The sequence below is a fragment of the Talpa occidentalis genome, unplaced genomic scaffold (assembly GCF_014898055.3).
Source record: "Talpa occidentalis isolate TD23 unplaced genomic scaffold, MPIMG_talOcc4v2.1 talOcc4.4, whole genome shotgun sequence".
NCBI classification, from domain to species: Eukaryota; Metazoa; Chordata; class Mammalia; order Eulipotyphla; family Talpidae; genus Talpa; species Talpa occidentalis.
The window spans coordinates 88,461,303-88,486,153 of NW_023604295.1; the positions used below are offsets into that span (position 1 = coordinate 88,461,303).

Genomic DNA, 24,851 nt, shown 5'->3' on the forward strand with positions numbered 1-24,851 from the left:
CTCTGCAGCGCTGGTTTGTGTTCCGGGTCCCACAGAAAAAAAAAAAAAAACCAGTATGTGAACTCTGTAGCAAGTTCTGTTAATGTCAGCTGAGAGCAGTTTTTTTTTTTTTTTTTTTTTTTTTTTAAGAAAGTGGCTCTCCTTGAGGAAACCCAGGCAGAGCTGCCTAGCCATCTACACTAAAATGATATTCATTTACCATACTGATGTTTTAAGCTAGAATCAAACTCATTGAGAAAGTGTGTGACCACTGTATGTGAAATTCACAAGGGATGTCTGCAAGAAAGATATTAAATATCCCAGGGGCAAAAAAAGAACCGCTCTTATTAAAGACATCACTTCCAGCAATTTGCCTGACAGACTTTTTAGACAAATTGGTGCTGAAAAACAAAAAGGTGATCAGATGCTTTTTGAGATAAGGAGAAAACTGCTGTAAAGAGCCAAAGGCCCTGCCATTGGTGGATCAAGGAATAAGAAATAAACTCAGCTGGTAAGGACAGCTTGTGTTTCACACACACCCATGACACAGAGAGCATGACACATTCCCAACCCGCAGAATCTTATGGATTGTAGTGAAAAAGCTTTAACAGAAAAATAATCAAGGCTGATAGGTAACATTTTAGGTAAAGTTTTTAATTTAGAAAAGGGAAGGCAAAGATTAACATAGGAATCCATGTATTTTGATGATTTTATTTTTCTCTTTTGGAGGTTTTATAGGGTCTTCTTTATACTTTTGTTGCTTTCAAGAAGATTGAAAAGTGAGTCCAGACTTTCAGGAATAGAATAATAAAACATTTGTGTGATCATCTTAGTTGAAAAAATATGTAAGAGTTACCTATTTGGGCAGTACTTCAATGCAGAAGTGGGCTTTTTAACTGATTGTGAGAAAGGGATAGAATAGACTTTTTATTTTTCATGTACTTTTAATACTTTGAGTAGGTAATTCAAACAGTCCCCACACAGCTAATCAATTCATGCATATACAAAAAATGAATATATATGTAATCCCACTATACAAATAGCAGTATCCTTTGCATCTTGTTATATACTTTGTTTTTCCTTTGTAATAATTTTATTTTTTAGAGCATGTTCACAGTAAAATTGAGCAAAAGGTACCAAGACTTCCTCTTCACCCTCTGTCCACCGCCCTCTCCCCAACCCCCACATGACCTTCACCACTATTATGTCCTGTAGTGGTGGTGCATTTGTTACAAGTGATGAACTACACTGACACGTCATTATCACCCAAAGCTCATAGTTTACATTGGGGCTCATTTGGTGTTGTACATTTGATAGATTTGGGCATATGTGTAAGGCCTAATGTTCATCATCGTGGTATCATACAGAATAGTTTTCACTGCTCTAAAATTCCTCTGTATGCCTATTTACTGTCCCAATAGTTTTTCCTTTTTCAGAATGTCAAATAATTGGAATAACATAGTGTTTACCCTTTCCAGAGCTGCTTCTTTTACTAATATTTCAAGTTCCTCCATGTCTTTTCTTGGTTTGATAGCTCATTTCTTTTCAGTGCCGAATAATATTCCATCATCTGGATGTAGCACGGTTTATTTATCCACTCTATTGAAGGACATCTCAGCTGCTTCCAGGTTTTGTCAGTTGTGAATAAAGCTGCATAAGCATCCATGTGCTGGTTATTTGCGGATATTAGTTTTCAGATTTTTTTTTGTGTGTGTAAATAGCAAGAAGCTCAATTGTTGGATCATAGAATATGTGTAGTTTTATAAGAAAATATCTCAAATGTCTTCCAAAATAGCTATACCTTGGTACACTGTCTCTGTTAATGAATGAGTTTCTTTTGCTCCATATGCTCATCAACATTTGCTGTTGCCAGTGCTCTGGATTTTGTACATTTTAATAGATGGTGTTTTAATTTGCATTTCCCAGATGATAAATGACGTGGAATGCCTTTTTCATGGCTTATTTGCCATCTCAATATTTTTTGGTGGGTATCTATTAAGGTTGTTGGCTCATTTATTAATAGAGCTGCTTCTTTACTTATTGGCAAATTAAGAGTTCCATGTATATTTTGGATAAGTCCTTTATCTAATATTTCTATGACCAATATCTTATCCCTGTCTCTGGTTTGCTCTTTTATTTTCTTGACAGTGCATTTTCAGAGCAGAAATTTAATAAATTTCAATTTTTTAATTCTTTCTCTGTGTGTGTGAACTCTAACTTTGATGTTATATTGAAAAAGTCATTGCCAAACCCAAGGCCATCCAAATTTTCTGGGGGTTCTATAGTTTTGTGTTTTACATTTAAGTCTTTGATCATTTATAGTCATTTTTTGTGAAAGGTATAGAATCTGTGTCTAGATCCTCTCTCTCTCTCTCTGTTTTTCTCTCTCTGCATGTGGATATCCTTTTGTTTTCCAGTACCATTTGTAGAAAAAAAAAATTTTCCCCTCCATTGTAGTACCTTTTCAAAGATAACTTAGCTATATTTATATGGGCTTATTTCTGGGCTCTTTATTAACTCCCATTGATCCTTTCTCTTGTTAATACTATACAATCTTGATTATTGTAGCTTAAAGTAAGTCTTTAAGTCAGGTAGTGTCAGTCCTTAAATATTGTTTGCTACCTGGGTCTTTTGTCCATAAAAGTGTTATAGTCAGTTCATCAATATCCACAAAATTCTGGGATTTTGACTAGGTTTTTGTTAAATCTATAGAGCAAGTTGGGATTAACTGGGTCTTGATAATATTGAGTCTCCCTATCCATGAACATGGAAAATTTCTCCATTTATTTAGTTCTTTAATGTCTCATCATAATTTTATACTTTTCCTCATATAGATCTTGTTAGAATTATACCTAAATAGTAACTTGTTTTTAATTTCAAATCCCATTTGTTCATCCATGGCATATAGGAAGGAGATCAAATATTGTTGATCCTTATACCCTGCAAAATTGTATAATTGCTTGTTATTTTTTGTTGTTTGTCAATTCTTTCATATTTTCTGCATAGATGTTCATGTCATCTGTGAATGACAGATTTATTTCTAACTTTCCAACCTGCACATCTTTCATTTCACTTTTTTTTAATATTTATTTTTTATTTTTGCATAGAAAAACTGGGGTGTAAACCAGAGGTGAGTGGATATACCAGAGATAGCATGGGGAGCAGAACAGATGGACCCACTGAAATACACTGCCTATGGGAGAGATCTGCTCTGCCATGTTAGCATCCTGGCTGGTCATCAAATTCAGGTTGTAGTCGTGTTAATGCTGTAGTCGTGTTAACCCCTAGGCCATCAGGGAGGCCCCATTTTACTTTCTTGTTTTATTGCATTAGCTAGGTCTTCCAGTAAAATGTTGAAAAGTAATGGCTAGAAGGGACATACTTGTCTTGTTCCTGATCTTAGTGGGAAAATTTTGAGTTTCTCACCTATCAATTTGAGGAAGTCCTCCTCTCTTCCTGGTTTACTTAGGCAACCTTGATTTTTTTTCCCTTTTGCAATATTGTTTGGAGAACTTTCTATTGTGGACATTAATACCTTATTGTTGTTGTTATTATTATTACTACCTAAGGTGCACTTCACTCCATTGCATGAATACACCACAATTTATTTTACCTGATCCCTATTGATATTTAGGTTGTCTCCACAAACAATGGTGCAGGGACAAACCATGAGATAGTTAATGTTGCATGTGTGAAAATTTCTAAAAGTTGAAATGGTGAGTAAAATCATACATGTGCATTTTTTACATTGATTACTAAATTATCCTCTATAGGGATTGTGCCAATTAGATACTCCTGTTAGTGAAATAAGAGACCTTTGAAAGTTTTACCTCAGTGTAGTTTTTTTTTTTTTTTAAAGATTTATTTATTTATTTATACAAGCACTGGGTACAGTCAGAAGTGCAGGAGGGTGAGAGAATTCACCAGAGCCAGAGCGGGAAGCAGAACAGACAGACTGATGAAATACACTGCTGAGGGGAGCAGCGGGCATGGCAGGAGAGGTCTGTCGCACCATGTGGGACCCTCGCCCTGTGGCCGGGGATTGAACTGGTGCTACAGAGGCTGAGGGCAGCTTTCGCAGCCCAGCGCTCAACCGCTGTACCACCAGGGGAGGCCCTCAGTGTAGTTTTGATTTCTATTTCTCTTACTCTGGTTGGGTTTGAGTATATCATTTGTCTTTTTAGTATTTGAATCATTGTTGTTTCATCTTATTTCAAAATCCTCTGCCATTTTCTATGGGACTGTTGGTCTTTTTCTTGATTAGAGGTAGTAGCTCCTTTTACATTGTAGAGATTTTTCATGTGAATGTTATGTATTTTTTTAAGATTTATTTATCCATATAAGAACTGGGGTACAGGCTAGAGGTGCAGGGGGGGGTGAGTGGATTCACCAGAGAGAGTGGGGAATAAAATAGGCAGACTGACTAAAATACACTGCTGAGGGGAGCACTGGGCAAGGCAGGAGAGGTCTGCTGTGCCATGTGGGTTGCTCCCTGGCTGAACAGGGATTGAACTCGTGCTGCAGAGGCTGTGGATAGTTTCATAGAACTGTGCTTAACCCCTTGAGCCACCAGGAAGGCCCGTGAATGTTATATTTAACAAAGAGTAGATTCTCTGCCCAGGTGTGTTCCACATAATATTATGTGGTGGAGATAAAATAGAAGGAATTCTTGTATCAGATCTCTGGACCATATAATTTTAAATTGTACTTTTGTTATTCATTCATTAAACATTGTCTAATTTAGACCAAAAATCCCACCAGTGGTTAACTATGTATTCACCACATAAAACAGTTTCTTTAACATAATTTTCTCATCATCTCTTGGAAGACAGAACCTGAACTCTTGGCAATCATACAAACCTTGAGTATTCAATGTGCTACTTTGCATTGTTTAGCAACTGAAAAGTTGCTACTTTGCACTGTTTGCCACAGGAAGAAGGAAGCAGCTGAGGCCTATCACCTTTGAGTATTGGGCCAGCAGTCTGGCAACTTGGGAATTTATCCAGCATGCTTCCAGAAGTATTCATGCTCTTTCAGAAGAAAGCAAAGTTATTAAGGGAAAATAAAAACATTGAAGATTTGTTCTTGTGGTTATAAGAAACAAAGCCAGCTTCTGTTCAGCACTTAATTTAAGATGAACTAAAAACTGCAAAGAAATGTGTTTAAAGATAATTCATAAATTTGTATAATATTTTTGTCAAATCACTCACATCACACATTTTATAGGCATCTTGAAAACATTTTCTACACTAGTACTAAAGATGAAAGAATTTGATATTTTTTTTCTGGAGGTGGAGACACAAGAAGAGTCCTGGTTTTTTAAGTCCTTATAAGAAGATTCTGTGTATATTGCAGATAGTTGCTGACTCTTTAAAATCAGCAAGGCCTCATTTGAGACTTGGGACATGTCAAGGAACAGTATGGGGCTGATTGAAGTGAATGGCAGTGAGAGGTCAGCAGCTGCTGAGGATTTTTGTTCAAGTGTTTTTTTTGTTTTTGTTTTTTTTTTTTACTTTTCAAATTTAAGAGCAAGACCTCACTGACTTTGAATACTTATAAGCAGAAAAAAATTTTTTTTAAAGGATTTGAAGATTTTATTTATTTATACATGTACTGGGTACAGTCAGAAGCGCGGGAGGGTGAGAGAATTCACCAGAGCCAGAGCGGGGAGCAGAGCAGGCAGAAGGACCGAAGTACACTGCTGAGGGGAGCAGCGGGCGGCAGGAGAGGTCTGCGCGCCATGTGGGACCCTCCTCTGGTGGTCGGGGAGCAGCCCGGGATTGAACCGGCGCTGCAGAGGCTGCGGGCAGCTTCGCAACCCAGCGTTCAACCGCTGTGCCACTGGGGAGGCCCCAGAAAATTTCTTAAAGGAATAAAAAGTATAGGTTCAGTGCTTCAATTTCCTTTTTTGGAAAAGCATTCGTTGTCTCAACTCATTCCTAATTATCTTTCGGACCCTTACAACTCTGGGTTTCTCATTCCCACCCCCTGCCTTCAAATTATATTCTTTCCAACCTTCAGTGGGTCTAATAAAAGAAATATAATCCTCACTTTTTAAAAATTTTGGTCTTCTTTCCCTAAGGGGACATCCTTGTTTTTATGGACCATCTGACTTTCAAGAAGGATGAGTTCTAGACCTAAAAAGCAGTGCCAGATACAGGAAAGTGATAATTATGACTACAGTGCTGACTGAGAGGAGGTGTTAGTAGAGGTCACCTTATTTATTCTGGTTATTTTTTGTGGCTGTTCTGGAGCCTGATGAGGGTAGGTAGAAACAGATGCTCTGGGGAACTGTGGGCCTGCCAAGCCCTGCCAGGATTCATGCAAGTCTAATTATTGTTGGACCCACTGTATTTGGTCATCCATGGAGAACACCCTAAGACATCCTGCCTGTTAGGTACGAGGAAGAAACAGCCAATCTTGGTCAGAGACAAATTAGGGTGGTGAGTAGGGGGAGGCTGATGGGGGTGGGGAGGAAAGAGAGAATAAAAAGAAGCAGCATTTCTTTCTCACTAAAGTCATAAGACCTCCAGGTTGAATTCACAATCATGACAGGAAGAGAAAGTTCAAATGGATCTATCCTACACATGACATTAAAAATGGAGCTTGAGCATATGCAAACAGCATGTCGACAGCAGCTCTGAGGTGATGGCGTAGTGCAGACTCTGGGGTGAGAAATAAGCTTGTGCTGAGAAGCCATCTGGGAAAACTCTTTGACTAATTTGAATTGAACCAAGCTGAGACCTTAAGCATTTCTTTCCAATGAGATCCAAGCTGAACAATGACACGAGCCGATGTTCAGTGGTGGAGATGCCCGTGTGTCCTCGCCTAACAGCTGTCACGGCGAGTCCACACTGCTTCTGGAAGCTAGATAATTAACTGCCACTTGCTTTGAAGTCCCATGAAAAGCTGCTTCCTACTGTGGTACGTTTACAACTTCTACAACTGCCATGTCAAATGTTCAGAGCCTCAACCTCATCAGTCCAACTAACTCCTTTAGATGTTCAGGTTTCTCTAAGGTATTCAAATGCCTGAAGCTGCTATGTGAGGTATTTTAAGACAGGCATTTAAAAAAAATGACTTATTTTTTAAAACATTAGATTTCAAGTATGTTTGCTGAAAACATGACTGTAAGTCATAGATGTTTGTAGCTTTTTTTTTTTTAATTGAGGGAGAGTGTTTCCAAAGTGATCAAATTTGGGAGGACTGGATATGAATGACTAAATCTACACAATTGCCTAGACAATAGCATCACATTAAGAAACACATAAAAGATATGTTAATTTATTTTTCAGAAGAGCTTAATACGGGGGCCAATTTTATTTTTTCTACTTTAGAAGTTTTAAAATGGGCCTTGGAAAACAAATTCATAAAATGCTATAGATTTAAGGTTCAGAAAAAACATAAGTTTAAATTAGTGCATGTATGTGTTGAAGGTAATGAATTACAGCTGAATGAACAATCTGATTTATTTGTGTTCCATATATATCTCTCTGTGGCAATGTGACAGTTGGGTCTTTGAAAAGGACTTTGGTTTCTAGATCTTAATTATTTAAATCAATGTGAATATAACTTTACCTGGAGACTGCTGTAAAGACAAAAAAAATCAACACATTTTTAAAGATATTGTTTCACAGCATAATTTTGAAATGGGTTGCTGACTCTTTGTGAAATTACATTACTTAATTCTATATACATCTTACTCATAGTAAGAAAAATGCTAGTGTTTTCATGCTGAGATTATTTGGTAAGGTTAGCAGAGGGTAATTGTCAGTTTGGTTTATCTTTGTAGTAAAAATCAAATGTGGACTGTGTTGAAACAGAAAATCAGGACTTAACCTGTCCTATGGAAATCATCTGCACTTAGCAAAGCTTCATAGTTATTTTTTTTTTTAATTTATGTTGTTTTGCCTTTAGGGAGTTGATGGAAAGGCTTTGTGAGTGTTTTTGTGGATAAAGTTAAAATTGTTTCATTAAATGTTAATGGACTTAATAGTCCAGTTAAAAAGAGCCAATATATTAGCCTCTGTTCAGCACTTAATGCTGACATGGCTTGTGTTCAGGAATTGCATTTGAGCCCATAGAGCTGAACACATATATGAGCATAGGTTAGGAATGGGTTTTGTTCTTTTGCTATAAGGATATAACCATTTTGTTTATAAATGACTCCAATTTTTAACAAAGCAGCTATTTCAGATGCAACCAATTGGTTTATTTTGGCCCAAAGAAAAATTCAGACATCTACTTGAACATTAGGAATGCAGCATGGCTCACTGGACTCAACAAAAGAATAGAACTTGAGTTTTACAAAACTCCATAGTATGCTTCTAACTTTCTTTAGCACCTTAACTATCAAATGCACTAACAATGCTATTGGGAATAATTACTGATTTTGAAGTATTTAGCAAATGTGCAAAAGTGATTCTTTTTTACTATCAGCATAGAAATTTATTTGAATTGAAAATAATAAGGTTTTATTTATAATGATGTAATAATTATCAAAAGCAAGTATCACCACTAATTCTGAAACAGGTCTAAAGATGTCATTCTTTTGAAGTAAAAAAAAAAGTATGTAGTAAAAATGTAGAAAGATGAAAGAAAAACTTAAAAAGCAAGTTTGCTGAGTTTTGGGAGTTGTTATGAGAGGGGCAGATACTGGCTTATTTTGCTGAGTCCAAATTTTAAATAACTCCCTGCAAAATAAAAAAGTAGTGCAAGAATACCACCTCTCCGTTAACAGGACATTTGGTCCTGAGATAATAAGGGACACAAGTAGTAATTTGCTAAACCTTACCTTTTCTAACTTTATCCTTCACACCGATTTGTTTTTTTCCCCTCTAGAATAGGTTTCATCTTGTTGAAAAAAAATTTTCTTTGTAATGTGGAGTAAATAATATCCTGATTGAAACAAGTATTGATTTCAATGAAGGTAATCAGGGGTTAAACTTTGAAAAAGGTTATATAGCTGTTTGCAGAGATCATCAATGACTGACAGAAAAAAATTAAGATAATATGCTCACTGAAAGGATAAGCAGTAAAAAATGGGTGAAAAAATCCTAGGGTATATTGTGACTTACACAATCAAAAGCAGACAGGGGATCTTAATAAAACCTATTGTATTTATTTGTGTAGTGAGCTGTAAGGAGGCACCAACATACAGTTTGGTTTCCAGCAGTGTCCATAGCCAGAGAACAAACTTAGAATACCTCCTCCTCTCATACAAGCTGGAACATGGATAAGAAGTCTTTCTTTGAATAGCCCTTTGTACATATCATCTTTTAGATCTCATGGGCTTGATCAACCAGAGGGATTGGGATCTTTTTTTTAATTATTTTTATTTTATGTATTTTTTACATCATTTTTCAATTTTGCACAATGTATGCATTTTCATCTTGGTTATAGTCCCTATACAATTCCCACACCCCCTGTTTTGATCCTATTCCCTTCTCCCCTTCCCCCCACCCACTGTAGTGTGTCTCTGGTTTATAGTTCCTTGTTAATTTTGATTTTTACTTTATAATAATTAGTCCTTTTCCTGGTCCCTTATTTAAGCTTTCTAAATTCCTGCTATGAGTGAGACCATCTGATATTTTTCTTTTCCTTTCTGGCTTATTTTGCTGAGCATGATCCTTTCTAGCTCCATACATGTTGCTGCAAATTGTATGAATTTATCTTTTTTTGATTGCTGGGCAATATTTCATTGTGTATATGTACCACATCTTCTTGATCCAGTCATCTATTTTTGGGCATTTGGGTTGTTTCCATAGCTTACCTATTGTAAACAGTGCCGCTATAAACATAGGGATGCAGGTGCAAATTGCCAACAGGGTTTGGGCTCTTTGTGCTTGTGGCAGAGCCTTGTGTTAATCTGAGGTCCTCAGCCATCAGTGCTGTTCTGAATCCACCCTGAAAGTTATTAGCACAGGGAACTCCATGCATCACCCCATGTGATGCGGGTGTCACTTGAGCAACACAGTCCTGAGCTCAATTTAGGATTTTAGCCGGTAGTTTTGGTTCCAATATTCAGAGCTTCAGTGGCTACAATCATACTGATGGCTGAGAGAATGTTGTTGCAGGTCTTCCCTGCTTCCCAACCCAACAGTTCCACAGTGAACTGCTTTGGAGCCTATGCACACCAGCAATACTTGGACAGCAGCAAATTTATTTTGACTCTTCCCACTACAAATGTGAAGGTTCCCAGACCAATAGCTCCCATACCACCAGAAACAGGGGCATCCATAAGGATTGCCCGCATGTTATTCAACTTCTTCAGCCAATTCTTTAGAAACTTCAAGAAAGTACTAGAATCTATTCATAGTGAGCCTTTCTAAACTATTTTAGAATCCCTTTTGTTCCAGAATAAGCTTCTATGCATTCATTGTGGTGGGTAACATTGTAATAATTCTGGCAACTATTCTGGCTACATCTGCTGGGGAAAAAAATACCTATTCATGAGCATTTGAAACTCTTTGGGTACAACAGGGAACACATTATACTTAGGAAGTGGAAACCCATGTTTCATGAGATTTTTTGCTATTGAATTTGCCCTTGTTGCCTAGTCCAGTGACTCTAACTGGAGCCTTAGAAGCAATTCACCTAGAATAAGGCTAGTGGCCCCAGTATCCAAGATGGGAGGTGGCTCCACTGAACCCTAAGGAGACTGCATGGTGTCCCTACCCTGCTTCCTTCCCCTGCCCCCTACCTCCACTAATTGTTTGGAAAGGGAACAATGATGATATAGTAAAGATATATTTTGAAAAATGCATTTGTTTTTGGCTGATGTAAGTGGTTCAAAGTTGTGCCACATTAGATGAGATTTATTAATATTTTTTTTTGCAATTTTAAACAGTTGAAGGTACATTGTATAGTGAGAGCAAGGAATGCAGGCCCAGTGTAGCCCATAGTTCCATACGACCAGGTATTCATGTATTCTTTGATTACACTTTTGCTTTGATTACACTTTTTGTCAGCTCTTTTGAAATCAACACTATTTTAATATAATCTTTAAACATTTGGAAATCAAAATACTTCATGCCTTTACAACACACGTACCACTTGCAGTTATGAACCACGCGTACCACAAATGACATGCAGACTAAGATTATCATCTTTTTCCTGTGTGGACTCCATTTCCTCCTATTTTATAAAATGGTAACAAACAATGAGATTCCAAGATGGTAATAAATGACAACTGACTTTCCAACATTCATTCAATCTGTATTTGGAAAATTTTAAATTTTCCACCAAAGAAAATTTAAAACGCACAAAAGTCTATAACTATTTTTAGCTGCAACAATTCTACATTAGAGAAATGGATTTGTCTAGAATAACTCAGAATAAACAATACATGCAAAAATGATGACAGAGATGGCAGGGCAGGTAGAGAGAAAGACCCTGAGGAAACACCCCTTAGTGTCCTCAGCAAGAGAGGATAAAGAATGAATTGGTAACCTATGAGGCTCCTTCTCCCTCTACAATTCACAACAGAAAGCACTGTTGATTATCTCAGTTCAACAGGAAAGATTGATACTTTGGATCCTCCCAGTGGCAAAAAAGTTTCTACTATTCTTTCTTCTTTTTAGCTGCCTTGAATGTGTGGCATATCCTTGTATAATGCCTAAGAGCCAGGCTGCTAAACACTTGAACACAAGGCTATTCACTGAATAATCACATCTCTTTAGAAAACACAAGAAATACCTTTGTGATCAGTCCCTTATCAGTTGAATGGAGTGCAAAGATTTTTTCCCAATCAGTAGGTTGTCTCTCTGCTTTGGTTAATGTCTCTTTGGCTGTACAGAAGCTCTTCAGTTTGATGTAATCCCAGGTGTTTATCTTTGCCTTCACTATCACTGCTTTGGGTGATGAGTCACACAGCTCAACAAAAACAAAATCAACAATCCAGTCAAGAAATGGGCAGAACTCAAAAGACATTTCTCCAAAGAGGAAATGCAAATGGCCAACAGGCATATGAAAAAATGTTCAGCATCCCTTATCATCAGGGAAATGCAAATCAAAACCACACTGAGATACCACCTTACACCAGTAAGAATGGCACATATCAAAAAAACAAGCAACAACAAATGTTGGAGAGGATGTGGTGAAAAAGGAACTCTCCTACATTGCTGGAGGGAGTGCAAACTGGTCCAACCACTATGGAAAGCTGTCTGGAGGTTCCTCAGTCTACTAAAAATGGAGCTACCATATGACCTTGTAATTCCACTCCTAGGGATCTACCCAAAGGACACAAAAGCAGTGATTCAAAACAACACCTGTATCCCTATGTTTATTGTAGCACTATTTACATAGGTAAAACCTGGAAGCAACCCAAATGCCCAAAAATAGATGACTGGATCAAGAAGATGTGATATATATATACACAATGGAATATTATTCAGCAATCAAAAAAGATAAACTCATGCCATTCGCAGCAACGTGGAGCTAAAGGAATTATGCTCAGTGAAATAAGCTAGAAGGAAAAAGAAAAAATATTGGATGGTTCCACTTATAACAGGAATATAGGGGAACCAAATAAGACATCAGTGAAAAAAATAATAACAGCACAAACCACAACAAAGCAAAAACAATTATAAACCAGAGACATACTGCAGGAGAGGAGGGAGAGGGGCGAGAGAGAGGGAGGGAGGAGTAGAGGGGACTGTGGTGATGGTGCATAGGTGCCTGGGGGAAGGAAATTCTATGGGGACTCAATCTGAGGGGTTGGGGGGAAACAAATATCATCTAAAAAGTGATGTTAAAATAAAAAAAATTAAAATAAAATTTGGAAGAAAAAACACAAGAAATACAATCCATGGTTAAATTTCTAAAATCAAGTCTCTGCTTTGAATTTCTTCTTAAAATTAATTTTTTAAATGAAGTAACATTTCCTGACATCCTTGCAATTTTTTTTTGACAGTATAAGATTTCTCACCTCCACTTTGAATTTCTTTGACAGGCAAAAGTAGGACAGAAAACTGACAGGAGGAAAAAGTCAGAATTAAAAACATAGACATTCACATATCTCTTGAATTTTAGAGTTAAACTGCCTATAGAAAATCATGATAGTTAATTGCCTTTATAATCTGGGAAATTTTGGCTCGTCAAGAGGTTTTACATGTTTACTCAACAATTTTATCCAGAATTGTAAGCTAGTCAGTTGTGGGGACACAACAGAACAAAATGATGATAATAACTAATATTTCTTAGTACTGCTGGGTTTTTTCTATGCTTTTTACATGTATTGAATCCTTTCATTGTATAGCGATCCTCAGGTGGGTACTAGAAGTTAATTGACTTGCCTAACATCATTTAAATTATAAACAGTAGAGCTTGGATTTGAACTTAGGCAGTGTGTTTTCAAGACCCAGGCTTATATCCACAATAATGCAACTCCATTCTGACATATTTTCAGTGGCACACACATGCCAGTAACTCATATCCAAGAGCTTTCACCCAGCATTTCAGTCAAGCATCGCTGAACTGGAGGCTGGACAACTTAATACTTTAGGCATAGTAGGTCAGGGTGTAAGGCCCATGATTCTTTTAGGGGTTGAAGAAAATGTTTTAACTATTTTTAAAATCAGGTTAAAAAGTGAATATTTGAGCCTGGATCATATTAGTTTTTATACCAACACAATTGTACTTTACATTTTACATATTTTAAACATGCTGTAGAGGCAGGGCAGGACACAGTGCAGGTTTTCTGATCCAGCAGACTGGGTAAAGGAGGAGTCAGAGTCCTCAGTTGCTTTTGCAGGTCTTTTATTGGGATTTACCCGGTACACAGCAGGCAGGGGTGCTGGGGGGCCGGGAGGCTGGCAGTCCTCCCAGCCCCCATATAGGGTAAGGAAAAATGTCAGGCTTTTCTGCCCTCCCACCATCAGGATAGATGAGAGAACCCTGTGATCCTGAATGCATGCCTAATGGCGGGCACCTGGAGTGGGTACACCTGGGCTAAGACTGTGCTTTTAAGGGCGGCGTCACGGGGATGCCATGAGAAGCCGAAGCAAAAGCCGAAAGAGAAGCCGAGAAGCAGCAGAACGAACGCCTGAGAGCACAGATAGAGTGAAGACTTGCTGGGGGCTGGGAGGCCTGCCAGCCTGCCAGCCCCCCAGCCTGCCATATGCCTGGTGAACCCCAATAAAAGACCTGCAAAAAAACCACTAAGGACTCTGACTCCTCCTTTACCCGGTCTGCATGGGATCAGAAAACCTGCACCGTGTCCTTCCCTGGCCTTACACCCCAGCAAATCCTCACTCTACCTGGGCTCTCTGGCATTCTCTCTGCTTTTCTTCTTCTTTCAGCTTCCATTTGTTCTTGGCTTCTGCTGGCATCCCCGTGATGCCACCCTTATAAACTCAGTCTCTCAGCCCAGGTGTACCCACTTCAAGTGCCCGCCATCAGGCATGCATTCAGGACCACAGGGTTTCCTCATCCATCCTATGGTGGGAGGGCAGAAAAGCCTGATACCTTTCACCTTACCCTACACATGCTCATGAACATCATACTTCAGACTGATTGGAGGACAGAGCAGAATTAAGTAGGTGGGTATGGGCAGTGCTGCTGCATGGAGACCTTTCTGAAAGTTCCTAGTGTGGTTTCTTCCTTCTCTTGGCAAGTTGGTGCCCAGACAAACCTCTGCAGACAGAGCTCACCTTTGGCAAAATGGTTGAACTTACCATCAGATCTTCGACTTTTCCCTGACCACTCCCCTGCCCGCCTGCCTTTGCCAGCAGGTGGATGCTGACGCCTCTTCTCTCCAATTGTGCACTATACTGAGATAAGCTAGTTAAAATGTTCATTGTAGATTGTAAGGGCAGGAATGGCCACTGAGCAGGTTTTCTGATCCCATGCAGACCGGGTAAAGGAGGAGTCAGAGTCCTTAGTGGCTTTTTTGCAGGTCTTTTATTGGGGTTCAGCAGGTATGTGGCAGGCAGGGGTACTGGGGGGCTGGGAGGCTAGCAGTCCTCCCAGCCCCCAGCAAATCTTCACTCTATCGGGGCTCTCTGGCATTCTCTGCTTCTGCTTTGGGCTTCTTCTCGCGTCCCCGTGACACCGCCCTTAAAAAGCACAGTCTTAGCACAGGTGTACCCACTTCAGGTGCCCGCCGACAGGCATGCATTCAGGATCACAGGGTTCCCTCATCTATCCTGATGGCAGGAAGGTAGAAAAGCCTGATTTTTTACCTTACCCTACAGTCCACCCCCTCAGGGTTTTCTGCCATATAATCCACACATACACAACTTTGTTTCTTAGGAAACACAAACAATGCAGCCATGGCCCACAAAAGCAAATACATCGCAATATAACAAAATACAACAGAACACAAGTCCTGGCAGGGCCCCAACCTAGTGCAAAAGACAATTATTGGTACCAGCAGATGAGCCACCACATCTGCTGCCGAAGGCACCGCTCATACGAGGGAGGGGAACCACTCACGGCATCTACTGTAACACTCCAGGAGCCGGCGGGCTTCCTGGCCTTCTCTGGCTGTAGTCTCGGCTACAAGCCACACACAGCATCCACCCCCAGGATGCACTCACTCTGGGATTGGCGATTCTATTCTGTTGGGGGTAATCGCCAACCCTCAGGGTTTCTGTCTGCAGTCGCTCCAACACTCGGCCTTCACAGCCACCAGTGCGACTTCGCAGACCTGCACTCAGGCCAACCCACTGCACAAGCACATGGGTCGGGGATCAAAACTCTACATTGGGCTTGGGCTCCACCCCAAGCCACATTCCCCACCCGTCCCCCAAGGACGGGTTCCTCAGCTCCTCACCCTCACTCGACAATGAGCAGGGCATCACCCACAGGTGATTCTACGAGACTCACAGGGCTTCAGCATACTCAGGCTGCTTAACAGCCGCTCAGGGCTTCTCAACTTAGCATCAGTACCAGCTTTTGCTTTCTTAGTTGGCTTTTCTCCTCCACCTGGCTGCTGGGCATGCACAGGCTGCTTTTGGCCATCAAGGCCCACTGGCCACCCCCAGATTCCCATCTCCTGGGGTTTACAAACAAAACTGTTCCACCCCCAGGGTCCCAAAACATATCAACCTGCAAGGTCCTCCGCCTTCTGGCGGGATTGTCAGTCCAAGTTCAATTGTCAGTCCATCAGTCCAAGTCTCTTGGCCTCTCCCTGTATCAGCACTGGCGAGCTCCGAATCGTCGTCCTCTCCTCCCTGATGATTCTGCTGACTCAGGGGTCGTTGGCTGGTCCTTTCAGGTGTCATTGGCTGGTTCTCTCAGGCGTCTCCTTCTCCTCCTCTGGGCGAGGTCTTATCCCTCCCGGACACTGTCCACCTTCTGTGCCGCCATGGCGTTATCACAGTCAAACACAGTCTGTTCTCCTTAGTCCCTCCAGGTCTTCGGAGGGCTCCAATACCCGTCTACATGGATCTTGCCGACTTACGCCAATTTGTAAAGGCAGGAATGGCCACTGAGCAGGTTTTCTGATCCCATGCAGACCGGGTAAAGGAGGAGTCAGAGTCCTTAGTGGCTTTTTTGCAGGTCTTTTATTGGGGTTCAGCGGGTACGTGGCAGGCAGTGGGGCTGGCAGGCCTCCCAGCCCCCAGCAAATCTTCACTCTATCTGGGCTCTCTGGCGTTCTCTGCTTCTGCTTCGGGCTTCTTCTCTTTCGGCTTCTACTGGCGTCCCCGTGACACCGCCCTTAAAAAAAAGCACAGTCTTAGCACAGGTGTACCCACTTCAGGTGCCCGCCATCAGGCATGCATTCAGGATCACAGGGTTCCCTCATCTATCCTGATGGCGGGAGGGCAGAAAAGCCTGATTTTTTACCTTACCCTACATAGATGCTTTTGGTCTGGTCTGGATAGTGTTTTAACAAATAACAGTTAGTTGCCAATATTCAAACAAAGTTAGGAGTATTAGAAAAATCCAGATTTCTGGTTTCTTTTGACAAATCAGGAGGCTAGGAAGCATCGTGTGTATATTGTATGGCTTCATTCTGCTGGAGCTATTTGCATTAGTTCCCTCCTAGTCTTGCCTGGCATCCTGAACACTGAAATTTCAACCTTTGCACTAAGATGTAAATTTCAACCTTTGCACTAAGATGTAAATGGTAGTTGTAGGGTAAATGATTTTCAGGCTTTTCTGACCTCCTGCCATTAGGATTGCCCTGCCTGATGGGGTACCTGCATATGTTACATTGTTATAAGTTGTGTTGTTTTCTTCTGTGGGCTATAGCAACAGTATTAAGATATTCACCAAAAGAGAAAGAGGCAGGAGAGAGGAAGGGAGCAAAGTCCAGAGTGTTGCTGCACCACATGTAAAAGCTCAATAAAAGCCTGAGAAAGCCACCGAGGGCTCCGGGACTCTACCCATTTTGCTCCCATCATAAAAAACCTGCCCCGTGTACTTCCTGCTGCTGCGGAGTAGCAGACTGTATGTGTTTGCCTGTGACAATGCTGGATGTGCCATGATAGTATAGGTAGTGACCAAAGTCCAGGAGCTGCGGGAAGAACTAAAGATGCTGCAGGAGCACAGGAGGCGGACAGGGTCCGGAAGCTGTGGGACGAGACCTCACCTGGAGGAGGAGATGCCGGAGAGGACCAGCCAATGACCCCTGAGGCAGTAAAATCGTCGGAGAAGAAAGAACCACTCACCAGTGGAGCTCGCCAGTGCTCATACAAGGAACAATGGATGGACTTGGATTGACAATCCCAACAGACGGTGGAGGAACTTTGGCAGGGTAATGTTATGTTTTGGGCACCCTGGGGGAGGAAGGTATTGTTTGTACACCACAGGAGATGGGAATCTGGGGGTGGCCAGTGGGCTTCAGTGTTTAAAAGCAGCCTCTGTACTGCCCACCAATTCTAGGGCCACAGCCGGGAGAGGCAGTGGCCAGAGTAGAGGAAGGGGCAGGCATGAGAAGAACCCAGGAGGCTGAGGGAGAAGCCCTCGCCAAGTTCTCTGCAGCCAGGAAGAGGAAAAGCCAACTTAGAAAGGCAAAAGCTGGTGCTGAGAATGGGAAGCCCTGAGCTGCTGTTAAGCAGCCTAAGTATGCTAAAGAAGGCCTGTGAGTCTCTTAAAATCATCTGTGGGTGATGCCCTGTTCACTATGGAATAAGGGTGAGGAGCTGAGGAACCTGTCCTTGGGGTACGGGTGGGGAACGTGGCTTGTGGTGGAGCCCACAGCAGAAGAGGGGACCCAAGAGTGGCCACATGTAGAACTTGTATTCCTGGATCCCCGACCCATGTGCTTGTGCAATGCGTTGGCCTGAGTGCAGGGATCTGCGTGTTGCATTGGTGGCTATGAAAGCTAAGTGTTGGAGTGACTGCGGACAGAAAATCCTGAGGACTGGGTGATTACCCTCAAAGAGTACAGAATCTCTAATCCAAGAGTGAGTGCATCCTGGGGGTGGATGTGGTGTGTGGCTTGTGGCCAAGACTACAGCCAGAGGCGGCCAGGAAACCTGAAGGCTAGTTGTGTGTGACTGCAGATGCCTGAGTGGTTCCCCCTTGAATGAGCAGTGCCTTCCGCAGTGGGGGATCATCTGCTGGTGCCAGTAATCGTCTTTTGCCACTAAGTTGGTGCCCTGCCTGGACTTACTTGTGTTCTGTTGTATTGTTTATTTTCTTTTGTGGTGCATGGCTACAGTATTTATGTTTGTTAAGGGAAAATTGCATACAACATATATACACTGTGTAGCAGAAAACCCTGAGGGGGTGGATTGTAGAGTAAAGGATTCTCAGGCTTTTCTGCCCTCTTGACATTAGGATTACGCTTTCTGATGGGGCACCTGTATTTGTTACATTGTTATAAGTTGTGTTATTGTTATTTACCTTCTGTGGGCCATAGCAGCAGTGTTGAGATACTCGCCAAGAGAGAGAGGCAGGAGAGAGAACGCCAGCGAAGCCCAGAGTGAAGACTTGCCAGGGGCTTGCCTCCTGGCCCCCTAGTACCCCTGTCTGCCATGTACCTTGTTGCTGCACTACATGTGAAAGCTCAATGAAAGCCTGAGAAAGTCACTGAGGGCTCCAGGACTCCCCTTTACCCGGTCTGATCTGATCATAAAAAACCTGCCCTGTGCCCTTCTTGCCACTACAGTAGTACTATCTTTCCTGGAAATTCTTGCAGGTTCATAGAGAAGGAAAGAAGCAGTAAAGATTACACAGTGATAATGGAATTCTAGGTTTCCACCCTGAGGGAGACCTGGAGGCTTTCCAGGCATTTGCATATCATGTCAGGCAAAGACTTTGCCTACTTTCACTCTGAGCAAGGGTTACCCAGGGCCTTGTCAAGAATGGGAATTCCCAGGAAAAAAGCAGGTGGAAAGTGAGGCTGCAGAGCCAGCTGGCACTTGGTGATCTGCCACCCAACATCAGCCACTCTCCCACCTACCCCTTTCCTTGAGTTGCTTCATGCTTGCTGGTAAAAGCAGGAGAAATATGAACTGAATACAGAATTCCTGCATCTCTTATTTTTAACTTTATTACTTTGAAGGATCGGACTTCAAAGAAGCTGGCAGGTGCTAACTTCAAAGAACACACATAAAATACCATCCAGACAGACAGTTCAGTTCTGTTGGGCATCTCTGTGTAAGGTCATTAGGCTTCCAAAGGTGAAAAGAATTTTTATTTTAGCTTCTTGTTGGAAACCTTTCTTAAGACAGATTTTACATTTCTCCATAATAATGCAAGTTATAAACTTCGCCGATATTTTCAGAGGTGCCCTGTGGGTTTTCTGTTTAGGCAAAATATTGCTGTTACCCAACTATTGATATTTGCACTGAAGACTGAGAAAATGTATCTTTTCACTTTATAAGGCTCTTCAAATCTCTCCACATTACCAACCACACATAGATGCACATGTTTTCATTCAGTTCTACTACATTGATGTGTTTCCCTATAGAGTTTGTAGTTACAATATTTAATGCTTAACATAAATAAGTAGATATCTGATTACTTGGATAGCTAGTTATTGAATACAGGAAGTGAACAGAAAAAAGATTTCTGTGACCATGCTACTGAGCTTATTACCCCTCCTACTTAGAATAGCCCCCTTTGCAGAAAAAGGACCGTTTCAAAGACACAATATGATCATTTTATTTTTCTTACCCAATGAAATACCTAACAATCCAGGAATCTTTTTTGTTGATAGTTATTGCCTCATATTTTATAAATGGTTTGTATATATTTATCCAGTCTCATTGGTTCATTGGTGAGTCTGGACTAAGGGAAAGATGAGCCTTATATATTGCTGTATAGTAAGCACTAACTTAGAGATCTCTATCTACCTACCCATCCATCCATCCGACAGCTGATGCACTAAGATATTTGAGAGCAGAAGCACTGTGGGACTGGGCCACTAAGAGTAGGCTAAAGTGAGTCTTAGGCTGGGCTTCCAGGTTGGAGAGTGATGGGTGGAAGTAACTGGCATTGGGAGGATGGGAACAGAGTTTTAGGGCAAGTGTTATATAAGATTGAGGTATACAGTGAGGAGGGTAGGTTAAGGAGCTTCAATTTTACCCTAAGGTATGGGGAAGTCATTTTTTATGCATGGAAGAAAAGACGTGGCACAAGTAATGCTCTTGGAAGATTAATCTGGAAGTTTAGAGTAAAGTAATAGGAGCTGAAACAGGTTGGAAGGACAGTTAGGAGACTCGAGTAATCCAAGCATAAAGTAGGTGGAGTCTGAATTCTAAAGAGAGAAGAGGGGAAGTTAGGTGAGACCGATTTATGGGAATCATCCAACTACAGGGACTGTTAAAGTGTACCATCACTAGAGAGGTCTTCTCTGACTCATTTTCTTTCCCCATCCCCTGGATGATTTTGAAACTGGAACATACCCCCTTTCATCCCTTCCCCCTTGGGGATCTGGCATTTGGCCCCAGAGCACTGCCTGTGAGCAGTAAAAGCAGCAGCAGGTGGTGGGCATTTTACAGCCTGCAACCAGGGGCCCCCACTAGGGCTCAGGCTGCAGCCAGATGCCAGCAGTCATGGTGGGCAGCAGTGGTTTCCCTATCACATTGCTCCAGGGCATGCAGCACTTGCTTTAGGGCTGTCTTGAGGAGCTGGCCAGCTCCAGCACTGTGGTTCTCTCCACCTGCAGGCAGTAGAGAGGCCCATGGATTTGGTGCCTGGACGGTAGAATGGACTAATCAGGTGCAAGCTATGAACTGATTGGTAAATGGTCCCATCAGCCATAGGACTGAAAACGGATTTGTTGCAGGGTGGGGGTGGGGAGCTGAATATTGTTGTATCCCCTGAAAGGGGATATAAGGTAGGACAGGAGTCAGCTTGGGACTCACTGTGTGCTAGAGAAGGGCTATGAAAGGAGCACCAGAGCACCCTAGGACTGGTCACCCCCAAAGCTGCATCCCCACAAAGAGCTGGTGTCCCCACAGAGAGCTGTAATGCTGGTGTATCTTACGTGCCTCCTAGTGACCGGCACCCTGTGTCCAGGTCACTTTTGAATGCTGTTAATATGAAGTATGTAATCATCTGGCATCGCCTCCTGGTGCTGTTGCCTCCATTGCTGCCCGGTCCAGCATTGGTGCTGTCCATTCTGACCTTCAGACTGTGGCTGTGGACTGTTGTGTCATCTCAGCGGCCCTGCCTATGAAGATCTCCAGCTGCCACAGTGAGTTGTGTCCTGACCCTGCTTGCCAGTGTGCCACGTGCTCCAGGTCCTCATTGAAGGGATGGCACCATCTTGGATGAACAGCTTTTGTTTGGGACTTCTGGAGAGTGTGGACACTATCTGGGGTGGGACAGTCTGTGAATTGCAGCCTTAGAAACCCTTTATTTCCTGTGTTTGTTAAATAAACCTCACTGTTGTTCTCTGAGCCTGAGTGGTCTTGTCACTGTGTTCGTGGGTGAGAATCCACAGGCAGGCAACTGTTGTAAGGCCCCACTGTAGGGGGCAGGAATGGACACGGTGCAGGGTTTCTGATCCAGCAGACCGGGTAAAGGAGAGTCAGAGTCCTCAGTGGTTTTTTGCAGGTTTTTATTGAGATTACCCGGTACACAGCAGGCAGGGGTTCTGGGAGGCTGGCAGGCCTCCCAGCCCCCAGCACGTCTTCACTCTATCTGGGCTCTCTGGAGTTCTCTCTGCTTCTCTTCTTCTTTTGGCTTCTACTCGTTCTTGGCTTCTCTTTCGGCTTCTGCTGGCGTCCCCGTGACACCGCCCTTAAAAAAAAAAAGCCCAGTCTCAGCCCAGGTGAATCCCATCTATGTATGCCCACACCCTACTCCAGGTGCCCGCCATCAGGCATGCATTCAGCATCGCAAGGATCCATCATCTATCCTGATGGCAGGAGGGCAGAAAAGCCTGACATTTTTCCTTACCCTACACCCACTATGGCTGGTTTTAGCACTCTTTCAATTTTTCTTCATAGCATGTTTCTGCAACTGGCAACATTTTATATAATCATTTGTTTGGTTATTCTCTTTATTTCTTCCTGGAATGTAAGTGTATATGGACAGATTCTTTAATTGCTATATCCTCTGCACCTAGTGTCTGGCATGGTAGGTTCTTAATAACTATACTAACTGAATGAAACAGGAGAGTTCAAAAAGGAGATTATTTTGGGGAAAGTCGGAGGAAGATAAGTTAGCTTGAAACACGGGCCAACCTAAAAGAATTAACACAACAGACAGGACTAGGGATGCAGCACCCTGCCCTGCACAGGTCTACTTAACAGCCCTGTCTAGGAGACTGTAGAGTCAAGAAGGACCACAGGGCAGGTTTTCTGATCCCATGCAGACCGGGTAAAGGAGGAGTCAGAGTCCTCAGTGGTTTTTTGCAGGTCTTTTATTGGGGTTCACCAGGCATATGGCGTGCTGGGGGGCAGGGAGGCTGGCACTTGGCTTCTCTTCAGCTTCTCCTGGTGTCCCTGTGACACCGCCCTTAAAAAGCACAGTCTTAGCCCAGGTGAATCCCATCTACCTATGCCCACACCCTACTCCAGGTGCCCGCCATCAGGCATGCATTCAGGACCTCAAGGATCCATCATCTATCCTGATGGCGGGAGGGCAGAAAAACCTGACATTTTCTTTACCCTACAGAGACTATCCTCCACTGATAGTTACATCAGTGTTTTCTACCTTGTTGTAGAACTCTCTTTCTCGGCCTTTCCCTGGAAGAACAACTTTCAAAGAAGGGGTTGTACTCTTGATACCCTGAGAGGGTTACCCACATTTTCTCCCCGAAGCTGTACATCAGATATATATCTTATGCTTTCTTGAGACATCAAATCTATTTATGGGGATGCTATACCATAAGCTTCTTGAAGTATGTTTCTGTAGCCTGTAAGAATCCAAATGAGACAAAAAACAAAAATAAGGCACACCTGTAGCTCATTTGTTACCACAGTTTCAATTGCTCTGATTCTGACTTTTGGCAGGAGCATATTAGAATCACCTGCCAAACTGACTTATGATTTGATGAAGCATCTCATGTACATTCATTTGGTCTTCCAAAGTAATTCCTTTAAGAAAACACATTTCTTTTAAATGCAGTTCAGCCTTTTTTTTTTTATGAACTACTTTCTAACATGACTACTAGCTGTATTGAAATGAATGAATACATTATATAGCACTTTATCTTTATTGCTGCCTGAAGTGATCTGTAGAGAATATAATTGCCAACTGTGTATCCTAGGCACATAATTCGATTACTGGGTTCTTATGGAGCCATCAGTCCCATGGATGGCCCACTGACAAACTACTGATCAAATTCCAAACTTGCTTAATGACAAATACTAGATTCAGGTCAGGTCACCAGCCCCAATCCAGCAGATGTTACTGGGAGCCTGGGGTGTCTAGGCTGTTCTTTGAATTTGCTCAAAAAGCCTGTCAAAAACCTGTAAGTGGGCGGTCACAGACTCTGATCAATGGGTCTTTCCAGGATAAATTTAACATGTCTCTTGAACTGTGCATAAACATCCCTAACAGCTGGTAACCCTAATTTTAATTCTCTAGCCATATCTGTGTGAGGAACAGAGGTTATTCACCATTTAGAAGTGGAGTGGTGAGGAGCTTAATACTGGTATGACCTTTGTGTGTGGGCTGGGGGTAAACCAGTTTCCCTGGGTGTCTTTAAATATCACGGAGTCTACTAACTAGAGATTATGGGTTGGGGACAGTTACAAAAACGTTCCTGTTAGCATGCAAATATACCCTGGCTGTAAATTTCTGTGGAACCCCAGGATTTTGGAAGTAACCATGTCCAGATCTCTCACTTACAGTTGAGGGATGAACACTCAGGTGTTTATGGAGGTGTAGGGTAAAGAAAATGTCAGGCTTTTCTGCCCCTCTGCCATCTGGGTAGATGATGGATCCTTGAGGTCCTGAATGCATGCCTGATGGCGGGCACCTGGAGTAGGGTGTGGGCATAGGTAGATGGGATTCACCTGGGCTAAGACTGGGCTTTTAAGGTCGGCGTCACGGGGACGCCAGCAGAAGCCAAGAAGCCGAGAGAGAAGTAAGAGAAGCAGTAGTCAAGAATAAGCCGAGAGAAGGCTGGAGAGCCCAGAGTGAAGACCTATTGGGGGCTGAGAGGACTGCCAGCCTCCCGGCCCCCCAGCACTCTGCCTGCCATGTGCCTGGCAAATCTAAATAAAAGACCTGCAAAAACCACGGAGGACTCTGACTCCTCCTTTACCTGGTCTGCTGGATCAGAAAACCTGCACTGTGTCATTCCTGACTGTAGGGTAAAGAAAATATCAGGCTTTTCTGCCCTTCCGCCATCAGGATAGATGATGGATCCTTGTCCTGAATGCATGCCTGATGGTGGGCACCTGGAATAGGGTGTGGGCATAGGTAGATGGGATTCAGCTGAGCTAAGACTGTGCTTTTAAGGGCGGCGTCACGGGGGGACGCCAGCAGCACCAGCACCAGCAGCAGCCGCAGCC

At 42.3% G+C, this 24,851-nt stretch overlaps 1 pseudogene; it reads right to left on the reverse strand.

Moving 5' to 3' along the window:
- Positions 1–9,176: 9,176 nt before the first annotated feature.
- LOC119258191 (3-hydroxyisobutyrate dehydrogenase, mitochondrial-like) lies at positions 9,177–21,501 on the reverse strand (annotated as a pseudogene).
- Positions 21,502–24,851: the final 3,350 nt, after the last annotated feature.